This window comes from Falco punctatus, assembly GCF_963210335.1.
Source record: "Falco punctatus genome assembly, chromosome: 8".
NCBI lineage: Eukaryota > Metazoa > Chordata > Aves > Falconiformes > Falconidae > Falco > Falco punctatus.
The window spans coordinates 44,204,944-44,221,761 of NC_137588.1; the positions used below are offsets into that span (position 1 = coordinate 44,204,944).

The 16,818-nt window shown below is 54.5% G+C and overlaps 1 protein-coding gene across 12 annotated transcripts in view; it reads left to right on the forward strand.

Moving 5' to 3' along the window:
• NRG2 (neuregulin 2) overlaps positions 1-16,818 on the forward strand; it is a 164,338-nt gene that overhangs the window by 655 nt on the left and 146,865 nt on the right. The window contains exon 1 of one of the 12 annotated variants that reach the window (XM_080399342.1): positions 45-5,109. The exons of 8 other annotated variants lie outside the window; for them this stretch is intronic. The gene's annotated coding sequence lies outside the window, so the exon portion shown is untranslated. Of the gene's footprint in view, positions 1-44; positions 5,110-12,528; positions 15,453-16,818 lie in introns of those variants that run through there. 3 more of the 12 variants (XM_080399331.1, XM_080399332.1, XM_080399333.1) reach the window with 3 other exon arrangements.

The window sequence follows — 16,818 nt, forward strand, 5'->3', positions numbered from 1 at the left end:
CGCAGGTGGGGGGCGGCGGCCGGGGAGGGTCGGCGGGACGCGGTGATGGAGCGGGGGGCGCCGGCCCGTAGCAGCCGCGGGGCGACAGGGCAGTACCCTGGGGGCCGGGGGCCGCCCGGCGGTCGCGTCGCCCCCCTCCCCCCCCGCCCCCGCCTCAGCCCCGACCGGCACGGGGAGCCGCGCCCGCACCGGGGGCGACGCGCTCCGCCGGGCCCAGCCGCCGCAGCCGCGCTCCACCCCGGCCCCGGGGCCGCCGCTCGCCCGGCCCGAGGTGCCGGCCTGGTCTCGGTCCCGCGGCGCTATCGCAGCCGCGCAGCCCCGGGGCCCGCGCCGGGCGGGCCCGCAGCCCTCGGTCGCGGAGCTTTCCCGGTGCCTCCGCTCGGGAGCTACTCCCCGCCGCCCGCCCGGGGGGTGGCCCGCAGCCCCGGCCCGGCGAGCGGCTGCCGGCATGCGGCGTGCTCCGCTGGCCCTGCGCGCCCGCGGCGGCCCGGCGCGGCTGCGGGCGCGGGGAGGGGCTCTGCCCGCGGGGTGCGGGGCCTGCGGCAGGTGCCGGCCCTCCGGCCGTGCCCGGAGTGCCGCCGAGCTTCGTCTCCGGCAAAGCCCCGGCCCCGCCAACGCCGCCAAGTTGGTTCTTTTGTTCGCCCCGCGCGTTCAGACGCCCCCGCCACGGCACCCGCGCGCTGCCGCCGCCGCCCGCGTACGCGCCGTTATGAAATTACTTCAACAGGGGAGCGCCGGCCGGAGCGTCCCCCCTTCGTGCCTGCGTTTTCCCTGCTGCCCTCCGGCAGGGCGAACGCTTTGCCGTGGGCTGGGCAGCGGGGCGACCGGGTGGGGACGACGACTGCGTTTTCGCGGGGTCAGGGTCTGCGCGTGCGGCAGCGCGAGGCCGCCCTGGGCCGGGGGCGCGCTCGGCCCCGCTGCCCGGAGCGGGCCGGTGCTGCCGGGGGGCGCCGCGCCACCAGAAATGGGTTAGAATCTCGCACGTGAGGTGGGTTACCAGGCGACACGGGGTGTATCTCCAGGGGATCCAGGTTCCCCACTCAATGACAGAATGCTGTGCTTCCTCATCAGGTTAATTGGCTTTTTGCCTCGTTAAAGCCAGGTGCCTTGTCCAGTTACACTTAGCTCTGTAATGAACGTATGTGTGCTGCCTTGTTACTTTTGTTGTTGTGTTACTAACGGGGTGTTTCTGGGGCAAATGCATTGCAGTTCAGGACTGCTGACCCCAGATTTTGAAAGCCAGACCTGCCTCTTAGTCATCCAAAAGATAAATTTAGAAGATTGCGTTTCCTGGGAGAAAGGTGGAACCTTGCATATCATAATATGTTGTTGAGGAAAATAGGCTAGGACTGCATACGAGAAAACTAATTTCGGAGACGCTAATTTCATGTGTATCTGTATGTGGGCCATTTGTGGACATAGAGGATTTAGTGAAATAGCTGTTGCAGAGTTAAAAAGAAGGTAAATGGGGGAATTTCTCGGGACTGTGGTCTCATCATCAGGTGAAAGCATGACAAAAGGTATGTGGCTTTTACTTTTTTTTTTTTTTTTTGGAAGTGAGGTTTTCAAGCTTGCACATCTCTGAGCAGCAGGAACCGAGGCTGCTCCGTCGCTTCCTGGATCAGGCCCAAAGTGTTAAAGTGTAGGCTGATGCAACAACAAGTTAAGGAATGTCATTCTGCCCATGAAACCTTTTTGGACTGATGCTTTTGTTTCTATATTTTTGGTGGTCTGAATAGGCTCCCTGGCTAAGGGACTTGGCAGGTTATTGGGAGCATCATCTCATCAGAGCTCTACGGCAGATTGCAAAAGAAAAATAAAAGCTGGTCGTTGGGAACTGTCATAACTATGGCTTAGTTCAGTGATAAAGATTAAATGGGAGCCCCAGCCTGCTGAACCTGTGGTTCCCCAAGTGCTTCATGCTCTTGGTTCAGCTGGGAGGTTACCTCTGAAGGTGACGTTCCTGGCAGAATCTTCTGATTTGTAGCACCCAAGCTGCTGGAAAGGTGTGTGGACTGGGAAACCAGGCCATGGTCTGCCTTCCTGCCCCTTGGCTTCTGCTGGGAGGGGGGATCCAGAGGGAGCAGGGCTAGTTCCCATTCTTGTGGCAGGCAGGGGCTGTGCACAGCTCTGGAGTTGGCATGAGCTGAAGTGTTCAGGCACAATGTGTCTCTGAGGGACAGCCAGGCTACAGCCTTGTCAGGAATAGCATGGAGCCAGTCAGGAGCCAGGAGGATGGGCGCTGGGGCCACTTCTGAGTGGGTGGAAGGGGACCTCATGGCTCTGATCACTCTGGTACCCCTGCTCCCAAAGATGGAGGCCTTGCAGGACCATCTTCTCCTTGCTCTGGCTCCATGCCTGGGTCTGTTTTCTAGTGATTCATCCCCTTCTCAGAGGCAAAGATGCTGTGTGTCCTCTGCTCTTGCCGCTTGCTGAGGTCCAGGATGCGTTGCAGGATTAGGCCTGTGGTTGGAGTATCTGTGTCTCTTGCCAAGGAGCAGTCTCTGCTGTTTGCACAGCTCACTCAGAGGAGAGAAAGTGGATTGGTGAGGCTCTGCACAGGACCCAGACCCTTGCCAGGCAGAGCCAGGAAGACTGGAGGAGAAGCAAGTGTAGCATGGGGTGTGGGAGGCAGAACAGGTAAACCGCTCTGCGTGGCTGGTATGTCTGACATCCAGGGAGGAGGATTCTCGCTTTGGTCATCCCACTGCTGGGCAGGCTCTAGAGGCTGGAACTTACCTACCTGCAAATTCCAGAGGTTTACAGCCTCTGCATCTCTGCCCAACCACGGGTTTGTGTCCCCCTGGTATGCAGGGAGCAGCTGGTCCCTGGGCCCAGGATCCTGTGAGTCTCACTTGTCCTTCTGAAAACCTCTTCTGCACCAGTAGTGTTATTGGTTTTTTCATACTGTTATATAATGATTCCTGTCATTGCTTCTCCTGCTGTCTCTTTTCTTTACATCTTTTAGCCTCTTAATTTCAGATGGTCTCTTATCTCCTTTGTGCCTATATGCACAGATCAAGGAGGAAGAAATAGGTGCAAGGCACTGCTTTGGTTCTCACTGGTGGAGTGGCTGTGTGGTGTCCCTGCTGGGACCACTCCTTATCTGAGTCCAGAAAGGGCATTGTGGTCCTGACCCTCCAGGTCTGTAAGGGTTGCTCATGTCATCATCTGCTTTCCACTCTATATAGAGTCCATGCTTCCTGCGTGAAAGATGTATTTGCAGGTATTTTGTATACAGCAGAGGCTCTTGCTGGTGGGGATTTAACCTGTCGGGGCTCTGATTTCTGCTTTCACAGAGGAACAAATGTCTTCCTGCCTCCATATGCAGGAATTTGCAAAGTAGCTTTAATTAGAGTTTGTACATCTCCCGGAGCACCTCACCAAAAATGCTGCAGAGTTCCAGGACAAGGTATGCGACTTGCCTGTAGGATTAGGTAGCTTAGTCTGGGCAAGTAATCTGGTGGTGGCAGATCCCCAGGAGGATTTGCAGGCAGAGGACCTGTTGTTGCAGCAGGTATTTCTTGTGATATGAGTCTTTTCTTTTTTCCCAGTCAGAAGGTCTCAGTGGGAATCAGGAGCATGCTAGTGCTGTGGCATGGGACTTGGGGGCCACGTGGGCGGTTGGTTACAGTGAGCCAGGCTGGAGGCAGCTGGCCTGTGAGGAAAGCAGGGAGTCCTGCTTTTGAAGTGCCCGCGGGAAAATACAGCCCTCTGGGCTACAGTGTAGGTGTTGCTGCTTGAAATAGCACTGGCAGCTCAGGACCAGAAGCTCATGCAAAAATATCCCTCTCCCCTACTCCGTAAGTCATTGGGCTTGCTTGAAGCTAGGCAGGCACAGGGGAAGGGTGCAGGTGGGCTCTGGCCACCAGTGCTGGTGCTCCCCCTTCATCCCAAGACAGCTGTGGAGCAGGGAGCAGCAAAGCTGGATTTTCTCAGGCGCCACCCTGCTAATTAGAGCTGTCTGAAACTATTTCTCACCACCTTCGGAAAATCACACTTCCTTAGGTTTTGCAGAAGAGTGAAAACTTGCTTCCGTCTTGCCTTGAGTTTCTGCAGGTGGGGAATGGTCACTTTTGCTGCAGAAGGCTTTCACTCCCGGCAAGGACAGCACATTCCTGGGTGCTCTCTGCTCCTGGCTAGCTGGCACTCAGGATTTGGCCTGCGCGTGGACCTGGGGTGGCTGGGTCCTCGTGGCCATGTCATCTCCTCGTCTCCCAGTTGAGCCAGCTGTCATGGGGAACTGGCAGCTGAAACTTTGCTTGGCCGGCGCTGTGGGTTCAAGGGACTTTAGCTGTACCTGAAACCATGGAGGCTGTCCACTCCCAGGCATATGCCGTGTGTGGAGCGAAGCCTGGCTAATTTTTCAGTCCCTCTTTCAGAAACATTTGACTAAAAGCATCTCCCCAAGGATCTCTATGAGTAAGAGGAGATGAAAAAGGCTCCTGCATGATCCCAGCAGTGCTGATTTTTGTATCTGTGGCCTATCCATGCACAGCCCCTGGACACCAGCTGCTGCTCAGTGACTGTGCTTGTGCTCTGCTACCTAATAACCCTGAGATACGGGTCCTGAAGTATGACACCCTTTCTAAATCACAAGCAACATCTTGACTTGGGTTTGGATCTGGATCAGAAACTGGTGCATGCTTGGGAGCACAGAGGCAACAAAGTCCATCATCAGGCAAAAAGGGAGCCATGTTCTGCTGCAGCTGAGCTCCCCACCTGATTTGGGCTGTGTAAGGCAAAATGCACCATGGTCACCAGGACCTTGGGCCTTAAAGCATTTGGCACACCCCAAAATGGTCTGCAAAGTCACACAAAGGATAAGTTTTGGAACTGTAGTGCTGGGCTGAGGGTGCCTCTCGCAGCAGGAGCAGATGGGGTTGCCACTCCCCATGAGGAGCATGGCATCCTACAAGGAGCAGCTGCTGCTTTGCCAGATTTAGGGCATTGGATGCTGATACTGGCATTGCATTGTCTCTGCTTCCCCTCCTGAGTCACTGCGTGACACCGCTGAGTGTAGAGGAGAGCCATGCTGTGTAGGCTTCCCCCCACAAGCTGTGCTGGCCTTTGGCAGGCAAGGGTGCAGACGCAGCATCAAGGACAGAGGTGAGTGGTGTGCTTGGCCAGGAGGAGCTGCAGGAGGTCGATCCGTGGTGGGCAGCAGGTTTGCGAGGCTGCAAGCCTGTGGGTGAATGTGGTTGTCTGAGAAATTCTCACTGCAGAGGAGCCTGAGTGTTAAAGTGCTGGGATGTGATAAAGTGTCTCCGCTGAGGTGGGAGGTGTTGGGGCTGTCTGGCAGCTTCTGTCGGTCCTCCTGTGCCTGCTTGGTGCCAGGTGCAGCAGTGTGGTCAGTGATGGTCATGCTGGTTGGGGAGCTGGGTGTAGCAAAGATGTCAGTAGATCCTCTCTCTCTCTCTCTGTTCTTCCTGCTGATCAGAGGAGGCTGCCAGGATGCAAGCATGCGCCCTTCCAAACTGCTGGACCACTCTTTCATGTCCAAATGGTGGCGTTTGAAGGAGAAGGCTCTACCCCAACTCCCTGGTGAGGTTTTCTCTGTGCTGTGTGGTGCTCCGCCTGGTGCAGATGGCAGAGGACGCCTGTCCTCGGTGGGAGCTCGGGTGGACGTGTGCGGCATGGGGAGGCTCTGGAGGAAGCTCATCTCCCTGGCAACTTTGGCAGCCAGGCATCTGCTCGCCTACTGAATTGGGTGTGCAGTAGTCAAACCCCTACAGGGTGCCAGCACCTCTCAACATTTGCCTTCTCCAATCTGGGGGGGGAGGTGAAGAAGTTTGCCAACTGCCAGAAATTTTGAAGACAGAGTATTGAGCCTGCAAGGGTAGGCTAAAGATCAAAAGGCAGATGAATCACTGTGCTGCTCTTTCTCTGCCAAATGATCGTGCTCCCAGTGCTTGGCTGCTGCAGCTTGATGGTAGGCTGTGTGCTGCAAAGCTTGGCCAGAAGGGTCAGTGAAAACTGCTTTCATTTAATCCCCACAGCCCAATTCCATCCTTGGTAAGAGGGAGACCAGTCTGGAGGAGAAAACATGAGGTTCCCCAGAATACAGGGTACTATAAGGGAGCTGACGATTTGCAGCTTGAATGAAAATAATTTGTGTCACTCCAGGCATGGAAACCTGGGATGTAGTTGTGTAGGGGAAGGATCACCTCTGTGCATGGTGGATTTAAGGAAAAGTTTTGAATGGAAGTCACAGCACACAGCACTGAAGCTGTTCAGGGGAGGGGGAGAGTTCAGATTAAGGAAGAAAAAGGAAATGAGAAAATAAGAGTTTCAGCAGGTCGGAGCGGGACAGGAGATGCTGCCTTGGAGATCCAGGGCGCTGGTGTTCATGTGGGCAGGGGTTTCTTGTTTCTGTACATGGTAGGGTCAGTCAGCTCTTGCTGAGTTGTAGCCATGTCTTGGCATCAGTGGCTGATTGCAAGTCAGTGAATCCTTTCTGGTCTTCCCGTCTCGGGGTCTCAGCCCAAGCGATTGCCCCCTTGAGGTATCTCTGCAGTGCAAACCATGATTAAAGGGTGACCTCCTAGAACTGTTCCCCAGTGTGAATCAAGGGTTGGGACTGGGCTGGCCCTCATGATAGTGGTATGGGCTGAGCATGGCTCCATCTGGTATGGCACCTTGAGGATGGAGCTGCGTGGGCTGCTGGGAAGAAGCTGTGTACAGAAAAGAGGCCAGAAGATGGGAACAGTCCTGACAAGGCTGTGGAAACTGCAAACCAGAGGTATCTGCTCCTCTGCAGGGAATTATCCCCTTGTCCCTGGTAGCTTGGTCTGGAGCTAGGTGAGAGCTATCAGCAGAGTGTTTTGACGGTAGGTTGGGCAGACACCCATCAGGAATGACCCTGGTATTGGCAACTTCCTTGCAGGCAGGCAAGGTAGCCTGCTCAGAGGATCTGAGACTAGGGACTAGACAGATACTCAGGTCCATTTCCACCCTCCTGTCTGATGTTGTAGCCCAGGGACAAGGTGCTTCTGCTCACAGCATCTCTCCCTGGACAGGGCAGCTCTTTAAGGTCTTTTGGCTGGGGTTTGTGGCTGCAGTGGTGCTCACTGGTCCCCCTAGTTGCCCCATGCCCCGTTGTCTGCAGCAGGACAGTGCTGTTGTTTCCTGTATTCCTGTCACTTGTTGTTTGCTGGCCCATGGAAGGCAACTGAGTTTATCCTTGCAGGCTGGAGCATGTGTCCTGGTTTTGCAGGAATGCCTCATAGTTGGTGGCTTCCTGGAGGAGAGCTGGTTGCTGTCATCTCTGGGCACAGCATCTCTGGGATGGGACGCGTGCATTCGATGAGTAGGGATGTGTCATATTTGTGAGCGCTCAGCTCCCACCCTGCTGACCCCCACTCTTACACTGTCCTGGTGTAAGGGGACTGTCCTTTGCCCTCTTGATGAAGGTGAGGACTCTGGGAAAGCATTCCCAATGGGTTCAGGTACTAGAAATGAGCCTGTGGGATCTGCGGGTGGGAGAACAGCCCCAGGGCTGATGAAGGGTAGATCTTGGACATGATGGTTTTCTAGGGCAAGTCTGGATGGGCAGTGCTGTGCCTGATGGCTTGCAGAAATGATGAGAAGGATGGGAAGGCTTTTGCAGAGGCTGTGGAAGGACATGCTGTACTACTTAGTGGGAGAGCTAGTCAGGTCCTGACAATTTGGAGTTGGAAAGCAGGTATTTACATTCATTATAATCAATCACTGCTCATCTACTTTTCATAATGGCTTGGTAATGACAAAATGCTGTTCAGGATCCTCTCGGTGGTCTCGGGGCAGGCAGATGGTTTGGCAGGAGGGTGGGGACTGGAATTAGGTCTGTGTTCTGGGCTGCCTCAAAGTTGGCAGCAACACACCAGCCCTGGCTGCTGCACTCGCCAGAGCCTGACCCCACTGGACCCTGACTCCCTGCTGCTGCACTGCCCGCTGCAGCTGTTTGGGGTGGGCTGTGCTTGGGTGAAGCCAAGGTGAGGTCAGGATCAGGCACAGTCTCTACTGTCGCCTCCATCAATGTGAGGTGGCCTTTCCCAGCATGCAGAGGTGTGTGGAGGACAATTAGCAACACGTTCATTAGCCCTGGGAGTGTGGCAGGGAGTATGAGTGGGCTGTCAGGATGCCTTGCTTAGGGGTTGGATCTTCCTCATGGGACGGTAGTAACAGCAATGATGGGAACGGGTCCCTCTGGCCCTTGCCTGGACCTGCTGCTCTGGGTGTTCCTTCCTTCCCACCTCCACCCCTTTGGTCTTCCTCAGCTGCCCTTCTGTGTGGCTCGGTGCAGAGGAGAGGAGTGGGGATGTGAGCGGCTGAGTCCCCTCTAGGCTGCTTTCAGCCTTGAGCCAGGCTGGCAGTTGTGGCTGGGAGTCCAGCTGCAGCCATCAGCACCCCTGGGACAGTCCCCTGCTGTGTGGATTCTTGGCTTCTCCTTCTGTCTGTATCCCTGCTGGGAGAAGGAGGTATCTTCCCATCCTGGCTGCCAGGTTGTCTCTTGTGCTGCTGGCCCTGAGCTCTGTGGTGAGCTGCCCAGTGAGGGAACATCAGGGCCTCTTCTTGTAGGGCCATGGGACACTTGCTGCCTGCCCAGGCAGCTGCACATTTATGTGCTGTGCTGGAATGAAGTGGAGATTCCTGTCCTGGCGGGGGGGTGGGGTGGTGGTGCTGGCATGGCTGGGTGCTACCTGGTGGCTTTGGGGAGACCTGGAGGCCCTTTCTTGTAGCACTGGAGAGCGTGAGTCCCACAGACACATCCCCAAATCTGCAGAGCTGAGGCAGCAAGAAGCAGTTGGATGCGTTTCCCTGCCAGGTCCTTCCTGCAGCTCCTGGCTTGGCTCGGCACACTTCATATACATGGCAGGAGGAGGCAGTGCCCATTCCAGCATCTGCACACCCCGCCTGGCTCCTCTGGCCTCTGTCAGCACTGCTGGGCCTCAAGCAGATGGGGCAGACACCAAATGAGTGTCCCATCACCTCAACACTGCCCTGATCTTTAATAGTCCCAGAAAGATGGCTTGATGTCAGGAAGCAAGGATGCAGCCAGGGTGGAGGTCTGTGGTACAGAGGGATTGCTCTGCCCTGGCACACGTTCTTCCTAGTTTGGTGATTTAAGCTGGTCCTCCTGGCACAGAAGACACAAGAGGCTGGGTCTGTAGGATGGCTGTTGTTGTTTCTTGAATGTTTAGGCACAACAGCAACTGCAGGCCATGTCAAATGCTATGGGAGCACCAGACCTGAGAATGCCCCAGAACCCAAATGGACTCACAGGCAAGAAGGGGAAAACCAAGAGGGGATGAGGTGTTCTGGTGGGCTTGGGAGGATCAGATACAGGTGAGATGCTGGGAAAGGCCCCTGAGGGTTTTGGGCACTGGGTAGGACATAGCAGTAGATGTAGGATGGTTTGCATGGAAATTAGCAATTCTTTTATACCTACAAGAACGAGGGTGATGGGAAGCAGCATGTGTGGGATCACCCAGAGAAGGTCCTTTTTCAGACAGTGCCTTGCTGCAGCATGCTGCTGGGGCCACAGGGAAGGAGGATCACACAGGACCGTGGAGGCCATGCCTCTGTGTATGTGGTTGGGGTGCAGCTACTGATTCTGCATTTCCCCAAAAGCCTTGTTGCCAGAAGTGGTGGGCTACAGTGGGGAGAGGCACGGTACGGGGCTGGAGCAGTGCTCTGGTTTTAGCCCCAGGAGGGGTGTGCTCTGTGGGGAGGCAGTCACACGTTTCTCCACTTATTGATCAGTAATTCCTCCGTGAAGCCTAATCTCCATCACCCAGACCATGCTCCAGAGAAGGAGCTTTGTGGATTATCTAGCCCATTTCTAGTGTACAGACATCCTGCGTGGGGGGTGCAGCATAGAAAGCCGGCTGTACATGTTTGTCTCAGCTGTGCAGCTGTGCTGGGTGCACACACTGCAGAGAGGTGTGTTTGTGTGGCTTTGTGCTCTGGAGGGAACTGATGCAGGCAGAGGGGCTGTGCTTGGAGATTTGCTTCAGTTCCCATCTGTGCCACTGATCATTGGAAAGCTGCTTAGCATCCCCACACTGTGATTCCCTGCCTGGCAAGCAGGAAGGATGCTGCTTTGCGTGCTTTGCTAGGGAGCAGGCAAAAACTGGTAGTGTGCTGGGTTCATATCAGTGTGTCAGTAATCAGCAGAAACAGTAATGAAACCCTGCCCTCCCTGCAGCTCCTTTTGCTGATGGACCTGAGAGCAGTCCATCTCTTTGGGTGCAGGGCTGTCTCTGCTGCCAACTGGTCCTCCTTGGAGGTGGCAGGCACTGTTAAAAAGGAGGCAGACCCTGCAGTGGTACTCTGTGCAGTTGGGAGGGTCTGAATAGGTGTTTGGGGGTGGAGGAACCCTGGCTTGTTTCTGGAATGGGTCTGCAAGGGACCTGCCTGGTACTGGTCAGCAGTGTGTTGACTCTCCTTGGGTGGTGATCTAGCTCTGAACATGTCCCAGCCATTCTCAGCTCACAGCAACGGTGTCAGATCCACAGAGGCTAAACTTGTGATCCCCAAACTTGCCTCTGATCTGCAGCAGCACGCTCCATCTTCCATCTGCGTGGGGGAGCTGTGACGTGTGAAGAGACGATTTCTGTCAGTCCATTGCGTGGTGACACGCAGGCTTCTGGCATCCAGGCTGTTTTTCTGGTGCTCAGAACTAGCTGGGAGTGCTGGCTGTGAGCACAGATCCCCGAGGGCACTTGATGCTGCATGATGGTGTGGAGAGAGGATTTCCCAAGCTGTTAGAGGGCTGAGCAGCTTTGTGGTGCTTGCTGTGATGGAAGAATGCTTGGGTGAGGCAAGCTGAGTGGCTGGTCTGCTGATGCTAGCAAACTTCTGCAAATCTGTAGCTGCTGCATGGATCTGAGAGATTAGGATTGTGTTTTGTGGCTTGAAATGACCCTGAGAGTTGCCATCAGGGCCCATTCCTCAGCCCTCTGGGATGCTATGTGTTAGTAAATGTTACTGGGAAATGATCCAAGCCCAGACAGGCAGGGTTTTGTGTGCATGTTTACTTCTGCAGACTCTTCCTGGTGAGAGGAAAGACAACTGCACTTCACCTGTGCTGAGACAGTGAATCCGGGAGCCCTCCTGCCTGAGGTCACAGACGGTTTTTCTTCCTTCCCAAGCGCTGTGGGCTGAATTACCTTCTGCTCCATGTCGTCAGAGCAAAAGCACAGAGACCAGAGCTGTCACACCAGGACAGCACAGGTGCAAGGAAGTGGAGGAAATCCTGCCCACGGTGTTGATACACCTGTAGTAAAAACAGGTGAATTTGCCAAGAAAGCACATGCTGTCACTATGATCAGACTGGTAACTGTGAATAAAACTATGGCCATTGCAGGAAGGAGGGTCCAAATGGTTCTTTGAGCAAAGAGAGAAAATACCTTTTGCTGGTGAACTTTGAAACTGGCTGATGAAACCAGCAAACTTCATATTTAGATGTTAAAGCACCCAGGAGAGCCGCTGGTAACTCCTAAATAATAAATTTGTGAAGAGGGTTCTGGCTTCAGAATGACAGATGGGCACATTGGAAGGACAGAAGGACACGTTAGGAAACTGTGACCTTTTGAAACCTTCCTGCCAGGAGAGTGGCTATGGTTTTCCTGCAGCGGCTGGTGCCAAGGCAGCCCTGGGAGGCTGCAGGACCGCAGCTGCCTATTGCCTGTGCTGAGTGTTGGCCAGCTGCATGGGCTGTGAGGATGGTGGTGATGAGCTCTGGGCTCCCTTTGCTCCTGGGGCTGGAGGTGGCTCCTTGAGTCATGGTGCTGGGCAGCTCTGCAGCTGGAGAGAGAGGTCTTGTTCTGTCATTTGCTCTTGACGTAGCGGGAGACGTGGCTATGTGTGCTCTTGTGTAGGTCAGGGTCCAAGAAAGGTCACTTAGTCCCTGCCCCTGCACAGATCCCTGCAGGGCTCGTGTCTGGGATGACGGATGCTGAGGCTTTGTGGATAGGGCTGGTCTCCATCTGGGATGTTTCCTTATATTGGGCAAGATTTACTGAAAGCACGGTGTGAACCTTTTGGGAGAGGATGTGTCATAGAGTTTCTTTTCCCATCGTCTCTTTTGTAATTGAGTGCCCTTTCTCATTACTCTGCCTTCAGGGAATTTCCCACTCCTCACACTTGCCCAGTGGTCAGGCTGTATCCCAGAGCTGGGAGAGCAGCACTAGCCCTTTCCTTCTCTGGGTGGGCAATAAAGTCACTAATCCTTCACCTCCTGGGCCCATGGGGTGCCCCATTAAAGCTGACCTGAAGTACAGCACAGGTGAGCTCTGCCGAACCTCTCATTCTGGTTCAAAGGGCTGCAGGGTCCAAGCTGTCTCACTCGAGTGTTTATTAAGCGGGCTGGTGCAGGGGCCTTTCCAGAGAGCCCAGCAGTGCAGTCAAAGCTGGCAGCAGAGCTGATGTCTCAGTCTCCTTTGGGCTGAGGGTGTGAGGAGCGGGGTCAGTGGTGCCCCATCAGACAGCGGCTCCTGCCAGCTCTGCTGCCTGCTGTTGCTGGAGGCAAAACCTCGTGACACGGCACACTGGCAGCCAGATTTGAGGAGGGAAGAGTGGTCATGGCGATGGGCAGTGCCTGCATGGGAGGACCATGCACTGGGCTCCTCCTATTAAAAACGGTCAGCAACGGTCCTATTAAAAAGGTCAGCAACCTGCCAGGCTAACAATGTTCCCAGGAGCTTCTCAGATTGGTGGGAAGGGAGTGAGTGTGGAGCTTGTAGGAAACTCATCCATGTACCTGGGGCAGAAACCTACCTGCCCAGCAGTGGGGCTTGGAGGTTTGGAGATCGTCACTGTAACAGACTCACACCTTCCAGCAAGTGTGGCTTGTAACAGGATTTTATGTAGAGCAGTTTTATGCTGGGCTAAGATCATCCTTTGTTGGAGGTGGGGGAATGGCATATGTGAGGCTAATGTCTTGGCTGCAGCATCTGAGTGAAACCCCCCTCCTTGAAGTCTTACTTTCATGGCCAATGTTCTTCAAAATAATGTTTTTTTCTCCTCTGTGTGACAGATTACATGGGAAACCCTTCTGCAAGGAAATAAATTCTGCCCAGCACAGTGGCTTTCACTTGGCAATGTTGAATTTCCTTCCATGCTGCGGTTGACTTTCTCTTTTTCCCCTTCTCCTCTCCTCCCTCCCACACACACTCTTCTCTATCGTACATCCTCAGCTTTCGGAGCGATAATTGTAGTTGAGCTAAGAAAACCTTAACATATTTTTAATGATGGCTTTGGTTCCTTTTTCTGCAGCGTGCTCTGAGGCTGCACCCTATTTGAAAACTTGAAGGTGTTTCAATGACTTTTTTTTTTTTTCCATTTAGAACTGGTTTAGGGGAAAAATTCTTCAAAATTCAGTATTTGGATGAGACAAGGGAATATGAAGTGGTCTGGTGCCACTAAATATGCAGGGCACACAGGTTGAACCTGCTTGCCTGGAAAGGCTCTCAGCATCCCTTCTAGGTCTCTCTCTTGCAGGAGTCTGCTGGTGAGACACAGGTGTTTTTGTAGGAAATTGGATGATTTTTGAGTGAGGGACAAAGTCACAAAAGTCTGAGACTGCCTAGAGGAAGATGGTTGTGTCAACCTGATCACCTGTGATGCCGTGGCTGGCATAGAAGACAAGGGAAGAGCAGCGGACGTTGTCTACCTGGACTTCAGGAAGGCCTTTGACACCATTTCCCATAAGACACTCATAGACAAGCTGTTGATGTGTGGGCTGGATGAGCAGGCAGTGTGGGGGATTGAAAACTGGCTGCCTGGCCAGGCCCAGAGGGTGGAGATCAGTGGCACTTGGAGATATTCAAAAGCTGACAACATGGTCCTGGTCAATGGGCTTTGGGCAGCCCTGATTGAACAGGGCTGTTGGATAAGAGGAGCTCTAGAGATCCCCCCAACCTCACCCACTCTGTGACCGTGTGTGGAAGGCCCCCCTGGACCTGTTGCCCATGTGGTTCTCACTTGCCTGTAACCAAAGGCCTGCAGACAGCTGGAGACTTAGTGGGTATTTGGATCCCCCGTATTTGTCTGAGGATGCTGGGCTGTGAGTTAGTGTCTGTGAGACAGAGTGCCACAGACCCTTGGCCAAGGAGGCAGCTGGGGCCAGTGCTCTTGCTGGATGTCTCCTGGTTCCTCGCTAATTCAGTGGAGGTTTCCCCATAAAAGAGGAGCAGTGGAGTCAGGCAGCCTTGTGTCTGCCTACAGAGCGTGGATCCAGAGCTGCCTCTGGGTGCTCACTGTGGTCCTCTGGCCTTGGACTCTGTCTCTGCGTTCCCTGTCCCCTCAGAGCAAGGGCTGTGGAGGGGTAACATTTCCCCCATTCGGCTCCATGGGATAGGTCTCTCCACTGCTGTCAAAATGGTGTGCAAGGACACATGGACGAGCTCTTGTGCAGCTGTGCCATTGACTCCTTGGGGCTTCCATCACCCAGGCTGCTCTGGATCAGGTCCAGAATATGCTCACAGCTTGCTCCCCCTTCTTTCCCTCCTTGCAGGTCTCATCCAGTGCTCTGTAAGGCTCTGCCTGTCCTTGCCAGAGGCACTTAGGACAGGTAGGAGTCTAAAGGCCCTCTGCACACTCTTGGAGATTGCCCTGCCGTTCCCGACACCCTCCCAGGGCAGCCTCAACTCACCACTGGCCTGGGAGGGCTGAGGACCAGACTCCCAAAGCTGTGTCTGAAACCTGACAGCACGTGTCCCAGGGAGGCACTGCTGTCCCCCCAGACCCCATCCATCCTGCCCAGCACCCTCTGCCTGCGGCCCCCTCTTGCACATGGTCTGTCTGGTGGTCTTGGCTTGCTTCTCTGAGCTGCTCTTTGTAGCCCATCCCAGGTGCTCCTAGGATGAACTATGCTTTTGTTTTAAGTCTTTCTCAAGTGAATGTGCAGTGAAGGGACCAGGCTACAGAGAGCAGGGCTTGGGGGCTGGAAAGCATTGGAAGCAGAGTGGCTGGGTGCTGTCCCTGAGAAGGTCAGGGCTGTAGCAGCACTGGGCTGAGCTCTACCCAGGCTCTCTCTTGGGCAAAGTGGGAGCCAGGATAGCATGAAGAGCAGCTCTTTGCCAGCTTTGCCAGACTGGATTGTATCTCACAAACTCTTGGCAAGGTGACGCCTGGTGCTGGGCTTGTTGTTTGTGGACCTGCCTGTTCCCTGATTATCAGATGCCATTGCCTGCTCTCCCTGCTCTGTATTCCCAAGCAGATCAATGACACAGAAATGACAGGACCAAAGTGGCTGTTGGGTGGACTTTTTGCCTTTTTGCCTTGCAGCCTGGGAAGCAAGCACCCTACCTGAGGTGGGACTGTGAGCACAGGAATGCTTCTGCCAGCACACCATGTCCCGGGGCAAGCAGGAGCATGGAGTGCAGCAGCCTGCCTGGGGCTTCTGGTCCAACTGATGGCTTAAAGCCGCTGTTCAGACCTCTGCAAGCAGCTGCAAGAGCATAGAGGTTTGTATAGATGGAATATACTGGCCCCAGCTCTGCTGACCTCTGCTTCAAGCCTGTGACCTATTTTCCCAAACGCTCCTTTGGGTCAAAGCCATGGGCCATGGGCTGTCTGTGTGCTGCCTCACGCCGCATCATGGCCAAAGTGGCCCCTTTGCAGCCCAGCGTACTGGGTGTGCTTCAGAGAGCTACCAGACCAGCAAAGCCACGCTGGCCCCTGCCCGTCCCACATTCAGCAGCTGAGGATGACTTGGAAAAGAGTGCAGGGTGGCTGGTTTGGAGGGGAGTAGGACAGGGAGCAGTGGAAGGGAAGAGGCCATGCCAAGCAGGTGTCTCTGCTTGTCTTGGTATGTGAGGGCGACCCTCCACCTGCCACTGACCCTTCTGTGCCTCAGCTTGTGCTGTGTGGGCTTCCTGGGGCTGCTGCTGTGGCTTCACATCCCTCTCAGTGGACATTGTTCAGAGTCCTTGCAGAAGCCCTCAGTCACATCAGTGTCACTCTCCTGCTAGCTTGAGCCAGCTTGGTGCTGGGGAGGTGGGGTATACTCAAAGGAAAACATACCTTGGGGGACAACCTGGGACACAGAGAAGCTGCTGTCAACTAGAGCTGTGCAATGTTGGGCTGGCCTTTTTCCTCCCTTGAGCAGTTTTGCACAGAGGGAAGTGGAGGACCCTTGATGTTTGAATACTGCACTGAGATGCTCAGTAGCATGTATGCTGTGTCAGAGGCTGCATGCTGCATATGTGGGTGTTTATGGCAGGGAAGTGAGGCAGCTCTGCCACTACCTGTTCCTAAACCATTTCTATTTCTACCTGGCTGCTTACCCAGTCAGCAGAGTGGAAGGAACTGTGCCTCCTGCCTGTGGATGTGGGGAGATGTCCCTCCCCTCCCCCTGCAATCAGATGCTTGCAGAGCAAAGCTTGCAGCAAGCCGAGCATCACTTGCACTCCATCAGACGTGGGTGTCTATAAAAAGCCTCTCTGGGGTTGTGATTGGGTGGGTTGGCTGTGTCACGTGGTCTTTTGTAAGGCCTGTGTTGCTGAGCAAGTGGCATTCCACTTATTTTTGGCACTAATAGTCTTTAGTTAATACATAAATTCAGCTTAAATTCTGGATGGAAAATAAATCCCAAGTGGAGGCTCTGCTAATAAGACAACAGATGCTTCAGGGAGCCTGGGATGCCTGTCAGCAGAGTGGTCATGGCTGCTGAGATCTGAAAGCAGCAACATGTGCAGTCACAAGGTCCTTAAAAGTTACCATGAGTTGTCCACCTAAATTATGGAAGCATCAGACAGATGGCCAAGCTCTAACTTTAACTGCTGGAGCTGAACTCATTGCAGCAAATGCCCCAGTGAGATTCCCCAGTTC